Source organism: Vulpes lagopus, chromosome 1 (assembly GCF_018345385.1).
Source record: "Vulpes lagopus strain Blue_001 chromosome 1, ASM1834538v1, whole genome shotgun sequence".
Lineage (NCBI taxonomy): Eukaryota > Metazoa > Chordata > Mammalia > Carnivora > Canidae > Vulpes > Vulpes lagopus.
In genome coordinates this window covers 41917910-41934252 of record NC_054824.1, presented here as the reverse complement: position 1 = coordinate 41934252, position 16343 = coordinate 41917910, and positions in this window count along the sequence as shown.

Sequence of the window (16343 nt, the reverse complement as noted above, 5' to 3'; positions counted from 1 at the left end):
ATACTCCACAACACTGTGAGAAGGATGGGATTTCACCCTGGGCTCTCTCTTCCCACTGGAACAACCTTAGGTTCAGAGAAAACCTATTCGTGATGTACTGTGCCAGCCTGGGGGAGGGAAGTCAGCCTAGACCTGTTCCTCTTATTTACCTAATGAAGTCTATCTTGGTCTCTCTAGTTGCAGGGAGGTCTTCAACCTCATTTCTATGTTCAAGGATTCTCTCAGTGGTGCCTTTCCATAGATAATTGTTGCTCACTTTGTGAAGGGGAGTAAAGTCAAGAATGATCCATGTTTTTATCTTTTGGAGTTTGTGTATTTGTTTTGTATTCAACATCAAAAACTATAATGCATTTTTTATATCATGCAGTTTATTTTGCTAAGAAAGGAATTAAACCTGCATTCTATCTCTTAGAATTTCACTTGGTTCATTAGCATAGTAGGAGCTCTAGGATTATCTAAAAATAATTATGGTTTACCTCTGTACCAAGCATTATACTAGACCCTGGGTTATAAGCATGCGCAACACAGACACAGCCATCATTTTCAGAAAGCTTATTATTCAGCTGAGAAGACAAATCACAATCAAATATATAAATATTTTAAACTTTGTTTTATGTAACAATTTTAAATGTTATTTAACTGTATAACATTTTTAATGTATATCACTTTTAACAGCACTTGAAATATACTTTAAGAAATACTATCTTATTTCACTGAAATACCTGTCACAAAGAAAAATATAGAACAACAAAAGAAAAAGAAGAATATAGATTTATTTTATACTTAATACCTACTCCCTAAAAAATGAAGAAGCTTTAGCTCCAGATGACTTGTTCAACCCAGGACCCAGTTCTTCATTGATATTATATAGAATGAAGACTGAATGAGATTATTATACATATGACTGTGTAAATATCTAATAAATATGAGCTATTGTAATTTTTATTAACATATATTTTTTAAGATTTTATTTATTTATTCATGATAGAAATAGAAAGAGAGAGAGAGAGGCAGAGACACAGGCAGAGGGAGAAACAGGCTCCATGCCGGGAGCCTGATGCGGGACTCGATCCCGGGACTCCAGGATTGCGCCCTGGGCCAAAGGCAGGTGCTAAACCGCTGAGCCACCCAGGGATCCCCCTATTATTAACATACCCTGAGTAAAAGATGCAGATAAATCTAAATGCATAGTATAAAACATGGTGTTTGATTCCAAGATGTATGTACCTCAGGGGAGAGTGCTATACATGCATACCAGTTACTGGTAAAAGGTAATAATAGATACTGTGATTGGATTAATCAACTTCTATTGCAATTATTTTTTCTGTGGTCACTATTTTTAGTGAAATTGGTTGACAAGTGGCTACATAATCCAGTTTTGTCCAGGGCAGTAAAAATAATTGGAAGCACTGGGTAGAGCTTCCAGAAAGCCTTTTCAAAAGAAAGAAGGTTGGCAGAAATGCCTCTTTTGCCCCTTACCATTTCTTCTTCCCTTTCTAGTATATATACATAAGCACAAGAGCAATCTTGAAACTTCAAGGAAAACCATATCTAATAAATGGCACACAGAAGCCTGGTTCCTGATGGCATCATTGAGACAGTACACCAGCTCTGGTCTGCTTATCACCAGACATCCTATTAAGGGAGAAAAATAAATCCATATGTGTTAGTTGGTTTTCTGTTATTTGCAATAAAATGCATTCCTGACAAGTAAGAGGGAAAATGAAGACTATAAGAAAAAAATTTTATACAGGCACATGTTACAGGAAAAGCCAGGCTGATATAAAAAGTAAAAATAAACATAGCCATAACCTAATCGATCATGATAAAAAATACAATCTTAACATAAAAATGTGAGCATAATACTCTTTTTTTTAAAGATTTTTTTTTAATTTTTATTTATTTATGATAGTCACAGAGAGAGAGAGAGAGGCAGAGACACAGGCAGAGGGAGAAGCAGGCTCCATGCACCGGGAGCCCGACGTGGGATTCGATCCCGGGTCTCCAGGATCGCGCCCTGGGCTAAAGGCAGGAGCCAAACCGCTGCGCCACCCAGGGATCCCTGCATAATACTCTTTATGCATAATATGTAAACCTTGGCTTAGGACGAAGGGTGATTTTTATTGAATTTCCCATAAAAGAATGATAGTTCTGAAACATTGAGGGGCAGAAACAACATATAACTACCAATTTTTAATGGGTTAATACACTTAATTTATCCACATTCAATCTTAAGAGATAACCTAGCTACTTGGAATTTGGTTTAAAAAATGCCATTCACTTGTGTCAAGTTTTTTTTTTTTTTTAATTGATCCCATGAACAGATCACCTAGATATTACATCCTTCCTACTGAAAGAATGCCAGGTGATTGCTCAGAGTATTATTCTCCTCCCCAAAACTGCAAGGTCCTGGGACACAAAACAACTGTGATTTATTGATTTAGAAAACAAGCACTTATTGAATAGCTATTCACTTTGTTGAATGCTGGGGAAAAAAAAGAATACGGAGATGATTAATATATTGTAACCATATATATAATGTAGACCAGTCCATTACAGGAGCCAGACATTTTCATAAATTATATACAAACATGATGTAAAGGAGGTCAGAGTACTGAATGAAGTGAAGGCTTAATAATCCAAGCACCATTTTCAAATTATTCTAGCTTTGGGAGTGATGGTAGAGTGCTATAGAAGGTCCATCCAGAATCAATGGTGCTGCTTCTCAATCCCAGAATCACTGGTGCCAAGAAAGGATATTTCAAAATACATCTCCTCCTCATATCTCATCCCTATACACTAGCTATAAAAACTTTTTTAAGGGGGAAGGGAAGTGAGGATTGGACTTGAAGGCCTTGGAAGTGTCTTCTAGTTCTCTTTACTTGCATCAGCCTTCTCTCAATTACAAGGGAGCCATTGTTGACTCCACAAAGTAGATGTCATAAGAGGAATAATTCTCTATTTTTCCCACCTGCAGAATAGTCCTTTAAGACACAGAGTACTTTGATCATACTTCTGCATACTTACCTTTTAATCCTCTCTGTGTTGATTCTTATCTTCAAAGTTTTTGTAGAATTCTTCAAACTAGTGGCTAGAATGAAACATTATCTTCCCTGTAGTTCTCTGTGTGGAAGGCAACTCTCTCATTCTCCATATACTTAAGGTTTTAGATATGGAACATACATTTCTGTACCTATTTTAAATTTTTAGTTTTCCATCTGCAAGCAGTGCTTTCTACCACCACCTTTGATATTTATGCCTAGTCACTTTACCTACCTTTACTTCTTCTTTCTCAGTGGGACCATGGCATTGGACTTACAGTTCTCACTTCTACTGTCATGACAGCCTGAGAGCTTTGGTGGAAGGGAGATAAATGGTGCTTCAAAATCTATGTAAAGGATTACCCTATATCTTAGACAACAGTCACTTGTTGTGATTTTTCCTCCCACATTTTTAAAGATTTTTGTATATTTATTTGACAGACACAGAATGAGAGAGCACAAGCAGTAAGAGTAGCAGAGGAAGAGGGAGAAGCAGGCTCCGTATCAAGCAGGGATCCTGATAGAGGGCTCCATCCCAGGACTCTGGAATCATGCCCTGACCCAAAGGCAGCTCTTATCCTGTGGAGCCACCCATGTACCCCTCCCCCCACAGTTTTGACCTTCACTTAGCAATTCATTCTCCAGAGAGTGCCAAATCCCAGACTCCTCAACATCAAAGATTTTGAAACCCCACATGTATTTTTGGATTATGATCCTAAATAGCTATATGCTTTCATTCTATATTGCCTATAAAGATGTTCTTCAGTCTCATCAATCTCTATACTTTCTTGAATACTGTATTTTCTTTGTATTTATTAATCTTTAAATTTCACTAGTATTCCAATACAGCAGAGTTACCCAACCAACCAAAGACACATTAGGGAAATTAGTTTCTAGTTTTACCCAACAGTCTCAACATTCTTAGTGACTTATCTTTTTTCTAATCGTAGCTCACTATAACATAATTTCTGAATTTTCTATTTCTAAACCTGGGCTGTTCAGACTTACTGGGGGTAAACTGTATACTGCCTAGTACTAAGGTATCTTGCTAGTTACCCACGCCCAACCCATTTATCAGTAGTTTCTCTGAATCTCTGAATAGTTACTTTATCATCCCCCATAGTTATTCCAAAAATAATTTTTAAAATTTCCTAATATTCCTATTCTGTGCTAACCCCAACTTCTATATCAGAAGAGTTTGCCTTCTACTCCTGGGAGAAAGTTGAAGTAATCAGTATTGACTTCTTCTGTTTAACCACCTGCAAACTTAATATCTGCATGCACTGTATTGTCTTACCTTTAGTCTCAAGGGTAACAATCTCTCTGCTTTTGTGACACTAATCCAAAGGTTATTAGAGCTCCTCAAAATTTAACATGCTAATGAAGCACCCAAATATCCTGCTTAATGCAGATTCTAATTCAGTAGGTCTGGAATAGAGACCGTAGTTCTAAAAATACCTGGCAATGTTCATGCTCCTGGACCACAAATTACAATATTAATAATATTCTCAACTACTATACCCTCTCTTCTTCTCTGAGATCTTGATCTATCAATTATATTTTCACTGTCTTCTGGAGTTTCAAGCTATTTCTCTATACCAGACGCTTAAACTATGCAAATATATATTTTTAAAATGAAAGTCATGGAAAACAATACAACTCTCAACCCTTGTGTTGTTCTCCTTATCACATAAGTCCTTGCCTTATCTTCATAGCCATGCTACATAGAAAATTCTAGTCAACAATACTGACACTACCTCTTCATGACATATGTATTCTTCAACATCTGCAATGTAATATCTGTGCCCTTTTTGTGAAATGTACTCTGTCAAAGATGACCAATGATGTATCTAATCCAAGAGTATATTTTCTATCCTTTATTTGACAAATGCAACATTTAACACTGTGACCTCTCTTTGTTTACGTACTCTTTAATCATTTCTTCCAGGTTTTTTTATGGAAGAATATGACCAATCTCTTAATATGACCATAATAGTCCCTTCTCTCTGGTTGTACCTTTTCTGTCTTGTCGTGCATCAATTAGCTCCTTAATGTTTGCATTTTATCAAGTTCATCCCGAGACCTAGTATTTTTCATCCTAAATATTATCCATGATAAGCTCATCTGAACCTACAGGTCTGGTTACCCTGCATATAGTACTTAGTTACAGTTTAAACATTACCCATAGACTTGGATTTATTGAATTTGTTCAACTCAATATCCACAAGACACTTCAAACCAATGATGTTCTGAACTTAGCTTACCATTTTCTCCCTTAAACCTGTTTTTTTTTTTCTCTTATATTCTTTATGATCCATGTCCACATCTATTCCAATTAGGGCTGACTTATCTAAAATGACAACAGACACAGTGCCTAAGGCCGATAATACTTAAAAATCTGAAAAAAAAATAACCTTTTAGGTCAAATAAAGTGCTTTAATAGATAATATTGGCATATTTTCTAAGCCAACATAGTCATAAAACAAATTTTTAACAATCCCCACCAGGGGAAGTGGCTCATGAAAGCAAAAGTATCTGGGACCCAGAAATGTCATAATGTAACTCCAAATCTAGCCTCCCAAGCAATCTGCTGGGCACCATTTTGCTTCATTTCTCACTTTCAATCAGTGACTGAGTGCTTATAATTATGTCATTTTGGAAACATTGTCTTAATTCCGGTTCTTTTGTGGGCTGCTGGGTAATTCTGCTTCCTATCTTGTCCTCATGACACTACATTGCCTAGTGATTTCTCTAAAATGAAATGCTGATTATCATTCTGTTTAAAAATCCTGCCGTGCTTTGAGTATCCCATAGAGAAAAGATTGAATGCTCTCTCTTTCATGACCTATGCTTTGCAGATCTTACTAGTTTCATTTTCTCTTATTTATCCAGTGCTCCCTCTAGGCTAAATTACTGGCAGTTCTTTTTGCCTGATATCCTCTTTATATCTGCAGGTAGTTGCTTCTGACTGGGAAAACTTCTCCCTAGTTAGCAGAATAAATTCCTATTCACCTTAAACGCCTCCTCATCTACACACACACACACACACACACACACGTAAATACATGTAATTGCTTACATAATAATCACCCCCATAGTAAGTACACAATTCAGAAACACAAAACTCACCACATTTGTTTGTATCTTTTTCTTTTTCCCTTTTGTGTCTTGCTTTAGACTATGAGCTCATCGAAAGTAGGAATTTTGTCTTATCAATCCATATGTCTTCTGTACCTAGAATAGAAAGATATTCAACAAATATATGTTGGGTGATTGAATAAATAAGTGAACTATTAAATGCATACTTTAGATATCCATTTCATTAAAACTGCAAATAGTAGCAACCATACTTAAAAGTGACATGCTTTCAGCCTAAATCTCATATCTGTTTCTGATTATCTAGTTACAATCTGTCTCTCTACCTCTGACTAATCAAAAGCAACATATAAATAATTTGATACTAGAACTCTTAATTTTTAAATATATTTATGGCATAATCCAATGCATGCAACACATGAGTTTATATAATATTAACGCAAAAATATAAAGTAATAGAAAATGTTCATTTACTTAAAAATTGCATGGTTAATAGATCTCAAGAATTTCCTTAGCTCTGTCCTACTTTGGTAACCTATTTTTTTTTAATACCCAAAGGCTCAGAGAGATTCAACTCAACATTTAAAAAATCTTCACATAGGTTCTCTGAAAACTGAAATGTTTTTAAATGAAGTGAAATGGTGGATAGAGAAAGCATTGTGACAACCTTTTTACTGCTTTTCTGTGACCACAATTGGACAGTCTAAGCTAATTAAGGTGTTCTTTAATCTGTCTAGTATCTGCTATAACATAAAAAAGCATACCATAAACATGTTTCAAATATATTCATCAATTTTCTTCACTATAATTTGATTGTATTTATTCATGAATTCAACAAATGCTTACTTAATACCTATTATATACCTGACACTTTACTAGGTGTGGGACATTTTGCAATTTATCAAACAAAATTAAATATTGATGAGTATTACAGATTGAATGTTCTTTTTCTCTTAAAATTTATGTTGAAGCCCAACCCCCCAGTGTGACTATTTTTTTAGAGATACACATAAGTAAGGTTAAATGAGGTCATAAGGATGTGACCCCGGTCCATTAGGATTAGTGTCCTTATAAGAAAAGACAAAAGACAGAAAATTCTCTCTTCTGTCATGTGAAGATACAGTGAGAAGGTGGCCATCTGCCAGCCAAGAAGAAAATTCTTACTAGAAAGTGACCCTGCTGGACATTGATCTGGGACTTCTAGCATCCAAAACTGTGAGAGAAAAAAAACTTCCATTGTTAACCTACCAGAGATCTCTGCTCCTTTGTTTCAGTAGTCTGAAAAGACAAACAAAATAAGTTAAAGGATATGAAATAGAAGGATGCTTGGGTGGCTCAGTGGTTGAGCATCTGCCTTTAGTTCAGGTCATGATCCCAGGGTCCTGGGATTGAGTCCCACATCAGGCTCCACACAGGGAGCCCACTTCTCCCTCTTGACTATGTCTCTGCCTCTTTATGTGTGTCTCTCACGAATAAATATAGTCTTTTTAAAAAAGTATATGAAAGAGAGGTCTGTGAAATAACTTTTAACAAAAGTACCAAGACAATTCGGTGGGAAAAAGTCTTCAACAAAGTAGTGCTGAGAAAACTGGATATCCGCATGCAAAAGAATGAAAACTGGACCCTTAGCTCACATCATCTATAAAATTAGCTTAAAGTGAATCCAAGAACTAATATCAAAGACAAACTTTAAATGTTTTAGAATAAAACATAAATTTTATAAATAAATTTTATAACTCATTGTTACCTTGAGTTAGGCAATAGTTTCTTAGATATAGCATCTAAAGCAAAAGCAACAAAAGAAAAAAAGGTTAATTAGACTACATAAAATTTGGCACTGCCAAAATGTAGGTAAGAAAGCAGAGAAGATTGCACTAGGGAAATGGCACTCGTATTGGAAAAAATACTGCAGAAAGTATTAAGAACACAGGGTCTAAAGAATAAGGATTACTAGAGAAAACTTCAATGTTTATGTCAGGTAGGAAAACTATGTATTCTATGTCCAGCCTTCAGAAATAATCACTATTCCAGAAAGATTCTTGTAATGGTCTCTAAATTTAACTTTTAATTATGAAAAAAATAATTTTATACACATGCTTCTTTCCCACCTCCTACAATCTGAGTCTTTAAAACTCCTGAGCTTCAGTTTTAAATGCTCACTAAGCAAGGAACAATAAGTAATTTTTATAACAAAATAAAGGAATACATAAGTACATATACATAAGTATATGTATAAGTATAAGTATACATAATACATATACATAAGTACATATACACATAAGTATATAATAACATACTTGTTAAATGTTAGAGAAATTTTATTCAAAACAATAATTTAAATCAACCTATATATATAAAGGGTTGCCTATTATATATATGATGCCTTTTCTAATGATAAAGTTTTAAGTATGTAAGATTGATCTCAAGGAGGAAATTAATATCAATTGGCTATGAAATATTATTAATTAATTTTGAAAGCTTACCATATTATGAGCCATGTTTCCCCCCCCCCCCACATTCAGATATTGAAGTCCTAACTTTTGGTACTTCAGAATGTGACTGTAAAGACAGATCATTAAAGAGGTAATTAAGTTAAAATGACATAATCAAGGTGGGTTCTATTCTAATACAGGTGTCCTTATGAGAAGAGGAAATTAAGACACAGACACGCATAGAGGGAAAACTATGTGAAAATAAGAAGAATATGGCTATCTACAGGCCAAAGAGAGAAGGCACAGAAGAAACCACCTCTGCCAACACTTTGATCTTGCACAACTAGTCCCCACGATTGTGAGTAAATTTTTGCTGTTTAAACCATACAGCCTATGATATTTTGTTATGGCAGTCCTAGATAACTAACAAAATGTATTTGCTTCTTCTGTTTCTAATTTTAAGTTCAAATAGTTTCACACACACACATTTAAAATGTACAGACAATCCCCATATTCCATTTATCCAGATCCCCCAGTTGTAACTACTTTAATATATTTGCTTCATAATTAATTTGCATGACTGTACATATTTTTATTTTCCTAAGTCATTTGAGAGTATATTGTACACATGTTGCCTGTTTACTCCTAGATATTTCACTATGTATTTACTAAAAGTCTTTTATTAATACAGTACAACTACCAAAATCAAAAAGTTATAGTTCATTAAAAACTATTAATTTATTCTATTAAGAATTCTATTCTAATTCTATTCTAATAGAGAATAGAATTCTATTCAAGGGATCCCTGGGTGGCGCAGCGGTTTGGCGCCTGCCTTTGACCCAGGGCGCGGTCCTGGAGATGCGGGATCGAATCCCACGTCGGGCTTCCGGTGCATGGAGCCTGCTTCTCCCTCTGCCTGTGTCTCTGCCTCTCTCTCTCTCTCTCTCTCTCTCTCTGTGACTATCATAAATAAGTAAAAATTTTTTTAAAAAAAAGAATTCTATTCTATTCTAAAGAATTCTATTCTAATAAATTCTATTAATTTATTCTATAATTCTATTAATAGAATTCTATTAAGTTATTCTACAGGTCCTAGTAACTTTTGCCTAAATAATCTTTAGAGCAAAAAAGTATTTCTTAAAATTCTATAAAGCATTACATACACACACACACACACACCACATATATGCATATATAGTAGTAGGTCTGTCCATTATTGGTGATGTTAATTAACTTTTATAATTTGGTTAAGATGATATATACAATATTTTCACATTGTAAGGTTACTAGTTTTCCATTTTTTATTAAGTATTTTGTGGGGATATCCTATATGTATCCTATATGTAGATATCCTATAATTCATCAAATTTCGGCTGCTAATTTTGTACATTGTTAATTCTGGTGGTGTTTTTTTTTTAAGATTTTAATTATTCATAGAGACATGGAGACAGAGAGAAAGAGAGAGAGAGGCAGAGACACAGGCAGAGGGAGAAGCAGGCTCCACGCAGGGAGACAAGTGCGGGACTCGATCCCAGGTCTCCAGGATCACAGCTCAGGCTGCGGGCAGCACTAAACCGCTGCGCCACCAGGGCTTGTGCATCACCCCCCCCCCCCCCCCAGTGGTGTTTTTTTTTTAAGATTTTATTTATTCATGAGAGACACACAGAGAGAGAAGCACAGACATAGGCAAAAGGAGGAGCAGGCTTCATGCAGGGAGCCCGATGTGGGACTCAATCCTGGGACTCTAGGATCACTACCTGAGCTGAAGGCAGACATTTAACTGCTGAGCCACCCATTGTTAATTCTTACCTAATCATTTATTACTGTGGTGGTTGTCAAAGGGTGATTTTCTTAATTTCATCATTCTTTATTCAGTGTTTGGTAACCTACTTTAGACCTTGCAGTTCTTCATGACTATAGAACTAACAGATACTTATTTAGTAGGAAAAATCCATTACTGTCTTTATGTATGTTGATACTCATATTGTCCCAGATTCAATTAGTAAGGGCTGCTTTAGTTTCATTCTGTGTCCTTTTTTCCCCCCACATATCCTTCATTCTCTGCACACTTTTTTTTTAATTTTTTTTTTTATTTATTTATGATAGTCATACAGAGAGAGAGAGAGAGAGAGAGGCAGAGACACAGGCAGAGGGAGAAGCAGGCTCCATGCACCGGGAGCCTGATGTGGGATTCGATCCCGGGTCTCCAGGATCGCGCCCTGGGCCAAAGGCAGGCGCCAAACCGCTGCGCCACCCAGGGATCCCCCATTCTCTGCACACTTTTTAAGTTTCAGACCCAGTGAGATATCAGGCTCACCTTGTACATTTCCTGCCCTACACCTGGAAACAATGATTTCTCCAAAAACGTAATTCCTTATAGTGGAGAAAAGATAAGTCCTACACCTGAGTTATCCTCCTCTTCAGAGACTGGAGCCAAAAGACTCCATGGGAAGGGGATGATCTTTTCTCTAATGACACAAATTCCAGGCTGAATAATGAAGATTCTAGTCCTCTTTACACCAGTCCTCTTTACACCAGTGCTGCTAGATTTCAGTCACAAACTATGTCACTTATCAAAGACTTTGTTGGTACATTGGGGGATAAGGACATGTGGAATTTTTCAGTTTCAGAGAAAATGTTAAATTAGAGTAGAAAAGGCCTGTTATGACAGGTTACACCTTCTTTGAAAGGGTGAGAAATTCTCCATAGATTAGGCAACTCCAAACTAGGATGTCAGTTTGACATTTAACCTTCTATGCGGTAAAATGAGGAGTTTTAGTATTATTTTGTGTTGTTTTTAATCTTCTCATTAACCACTCAAGGAGAGACTTAGAGGAATATTTCACTAGGATCATTATTTTTTTCTTACAAGGGCCATAAAGGGGGGAAACTATATAATTTTGACACATGACCCCTCAATTGTGATTCTATGTTTGGAAAGATAAAGTATAGGGAGACCATAAAAGGTCTTATGAACCATGATGAAATGTTGAGCTAGGATGGTTATTAATTAAACCTTAAAATCAGAGATATAAAGAGTAATTCACAAATTGCTAGATGGGCAATAACATCCTGCAAGCACCATGACAGTATATTTAGAAAATTATCCCAATGGGATCTCCTTTCAATACAAATTAGACCTATAAAATGCCAGTATTGTTTGTCTCCTTCCCATCTGCTTGTACATTGATATACCATACTCTAATAATAGAAAGGAAGCCAGTAGTGTTATGAACAGCATAGCTTTGAACTCAGGCAGACCGTCATAAAAAAATGGTGGTTCTATAACTCAAGACTTCTTCTCTGACTCTGGACAATAAATGGCAATCCCTTCCTTGTCCAGTCATCTGCTGTGTTATGAGATGCTGTCTGATGTCATTCAAGGCTGAATGAGAATAAAAAAGAAGAAAAGGTTTCCAGGATCAAAACTTCAAATAATACAATGTGCCAATAAGATGTATTGTCATAGTGGATCAAGCAGGCCAGATGCAGCCAATATAACGTGGGCAGTGGATTAGAGTATGAGGCCCTGGGACCAATAAAGCAAAGCTGATAAGCCATTTATATTAGACAGAGTACCAATAAGAAACAGATGAAACTTTAAATTAGGATAATTTGAGGTCAATTTGACAGAGAAAATATGTGTGAAAGTGTGGATAGAGTGTTAGGAATCTATAAAGAATGTAGCAGCACTCACACTGAAGAATAGAGAACTATTAGCATTCCTAGACCTGAAGAGGTAAGGGAAGAAAAGTTTTCAAAACCTGGAAGCAGAGAATCTTATGGAGAAGCCAGGAATAACCTAGAGGAATGCAGTCCAAATGATCATGCAAGGTAGTAGCCAGGAGGATATATAACCTGACTTTAAACTCCTTTATCCCATAATCTTCTGGGCTCTCCATTAGTACAAATCAAATGGAAGCCTGAGGGCATGAGGTCTGTTGAGATAGTCTAAACAAAGTTAACAGCCCAGGCAGACAGAAGGCTACACAAGGGTAGAGAGCAAATTTGAAAAGGAAAATGAGTGATAACCAGCAAAGCAGGTTTTACTACCCATAAACAACATTAACTAACCAGGGAAGCATCTGTCAGTAGGCTGATTGAGTCCCCAAAAGCCTAGGCTCCAGAATATTGCTTCAATGGATCACGATTTCATCGATATAGTAACAGTGCTTTCCTGGATAGTAAGAATTAAGAGAACTTGTCCTTGTTTCTTTTTTTCTCATAACCAAAATATATTCTAGGGATCCCTGGGTGGCGCAGCGGTTTAGCGCCTGCCTTTGGCCCAGGGCGCGATCCTGGAGACTCGGGATCGAATCCCACATCGGGCTCCCGGTGCATGGAGCCTGCTTCTCCCTCTGCCTGTGTCTCTGCCTCTCTCTCTCTCTCTCTCTCTCTCTCTGTGTGTGTGTGACTATCATAAATAAATTTTAAAAAAAATTAAAACAAAAACAAAAACAAAATATATTCTAAAAAGTTCATGATTCCATAGCCCTCTTCACAAATAGATATAGATAACTCCTATGGTTTTATCTGTCATTTCAGCAAGACTGTTCCATAATATGAAGGGCAGAGATATACGTTCATAGTCATATATATTTATGCTAAGATGGTTCTCTTATGTGCATGTTAGCTATTTTTGTGCTTAGAAATAAGACAATGAGAATAAATCTGTAGAAGTACTTTGAGATATTCATTAATATTCATAAGGATATACATTTATAAAATAATCCAATGTCCAGGTATGTGAAACAATTATGTTTCTTTTTTATATGCCTGAAATTGCCCTTAATGATACATTCTTGTAGGCGGGAGGAAAAACATGTCTCCGTATCTTTAATAAACAAAGCCAGAGTTCCTGCTGAGAATATTACCAGGCTTTTGAGATTAATTTAACCTTATTTATTAAGAGTGTATATGCTATATATTTTAAACAGAATGGAAGGAAACTTATAGTAAGATTGAACTTAATGCAAAATATGGCTGTTTGGAATATATAACAAAATAAAAATCATGTAAAGTAAACAGAGGCACCTGAGCTGTGCTTATTTTACTCTGAATTTAATTCTATACTTATAAAAATGTATGTTCAAATTTTAAGATATAAATGTGTAACTTCCATATATTTCAGAATACACACATAAACATAAACTAGCCTAAGGAGGAAACAATTTGTTTTTCATAGAATTTTACTAAAGTAGAAAATTTATCATATGTCTTATTTGTGTTGTAATGGTCGACACTATAGATGATGTCTCATTTTCTAAAAGATGCAAAAATATTATTCACATAGGTTAGCTATGCAAAAGGCCTTTGTGAAGACTAAATTAATATATATAAAGATCTTTGATCTGCGCCTGGCACATACTAAATATAACTCAGTATATAATTATAATTATGAAAACTAAGGGAATAACCTTAATGAAAATATTATTTTAATGACTTGAGAAAATATATCTAGTTATTTGATTTCTGGTGATCTATCTTAGTACTGGAACTTACAGACATAAGAACAGATAGTTAATGCATCTGTTGAACTCTCTTTCTCTTTGAAATTTCACAAGTCTTGAGCCAACCCTTGGCAGTTTCTAGATTTTAGTCAATTAACTGAAATTTTTAAATAGAATTCTAATGTAAAATTTCTGTTGTTGGTTAAAGTGAGACCCATATGCTTTAAATACTAAATGTGAGAAGTAAAAAGTTATATCTCTATTTTGAAATTATAGGAGTTGTCCTTGATTCTCATTTATATGGAATGCTAATATGGCAGAACTGCCTAAAAATATAATTCATATTCTTCTCAAAAATTTGATTTTAATGTAATGAGATTATTTTTATGTCATAATACACAGATAAACTGGCTCCCAACCAACTAGAATACCAAAATCTCCAAATTAAGAAAGACTTGATAAGATGATATCATTGAATAAAATGACTTGCAAATTAATTATTGGGAATTTGAACATTTATAATCTTCTTTCAGAACATGCAGGGTATTTTCTCTTTGTCCCTCTAGAAACACTCTCAATTTTCCTCAGAAGGCTGACCTGTTGAGAGTGTGTATCAAGAGATTCCTTTGCCCTTTGGCTTTCAGTTGGATTTAGTCAACATGAACACTGGGATAAAACGGAGGAAGATTAGTGAATTTCGGGTGTTTATTCCCCTGCTTCCTCCTTCATTGTTTGGATAGGCTGTCTGCCTCACTCAACTGAAAATCAACTCTACTATTAAGCTGCCCTCTGCACATAGCTTTTTCTCATTGCAGGGTCTAGTACTGCTGTATTCTTTTGATATAATATCATTACCCTTGCTCAAATGACCATCAGAAATAGCCTGGGTTGGAGTACAAATAGAAGATGATATTAAAATATCTTGTAGATTTGGCACTTAGTCATTATGATGACAAGAGTGATCATAAGGTAACAGGGATAGCTTACTTGCTCTGATGATCCTAAAAAGCTTAGATACAGAGAAGGAGAAACTGAAAGCTATATATATCATACCCAAAGTGGGAGCAATCAGACAGCTCTGACAGCTTTAAAAGAGTTTCCATCTCCTGTAATTGCAATGCAGAGATCTATGCCTAGAGGACAAAAGAGTTACATAGTTGCAATGCCAAACAGATATTAAAACTATATGATCTTTTGCCAAAACAAGGGTACTGGAGGAAAGTATTGTATTGAGATCAGAATCATGCATAGGGCATTTAGGAGATAGATACAAAACTGACAAATTTGAACAAAACCCCCTTGAATTTTCCTTGCCACAAGAAATAGACCTCCATCTTCACTTCCCCAACCATTAAGAGCTTTCTGCTTCACCATAAAACAATAGTAAAGGATTTCACTTGGAGAAGCTGCCTCACAAGTGATTGGTCCCACCAACCCTAGATTTTTATTAGCCCTGAGTTCTTAATGAGAATTAGATTCCAATTCAACTTTTAAAAGTAATTTTTCCAGGCAGAAATGGGCTGTGCAATCTGAAGTCATATATATATATGTGTGTATATATATATATATATATATATATATGGTTTCAGTCTGAGAATACTGAATGGAAATACATTGTTAGACCAAAAATGATGGGATATAAATTTGATCATGTTAAATTTATAGACATGGGTGCATTCATTTATGATTAAAATTGAATGTGTTCAGTTAAGCATATATGGGTAGCAATAAAAGTCTGTTTAATAAAATTCAAGCTTCAAGTCAAAGATAGCTTACATATGTGTGACTGAAATGTTTGAATTCCCTGATACACAGTAGAAGAAGGAGTCTGAAAACTCAAAGATGGAAATATTGAAATGGCTATGTTTTTTACATCGTTCTTGGCCAACCCCCAATCATATTTCCAAAGAGGGTCTTAAAGGCATTGAGGATTAAGAAATGTATTTGTAAGGAGACACTGGCATCCTTAAAATTTTCAATGGTGTCTGCCTTCTTTAGACCAGTGGTAGTGGTAGCAGGTGTTGCAAGAGTTAAATTCTTTGATATCAATGAGATGATGGGATCCAAGAATGTTTGATGCTAGAGTGATGATGCTTTCAGCAGCAATTACCAGAGTAAACCACAAGAATGGAATAATAGAATGTTTTGACCTGTGATATGTGGTGAGGACTTAGAATATCTAAATATCTAGATTTTTTAAGTACCCTATAGGAGGGGTTAAGATGGTAGAGTAGTAGGAGGACTTTATGCTTGCCTCATCCCTTGAACATAGCTAGATAGTTATCAAACCATTGTGAATACCCAGGAAATTGATCTGAAGATTG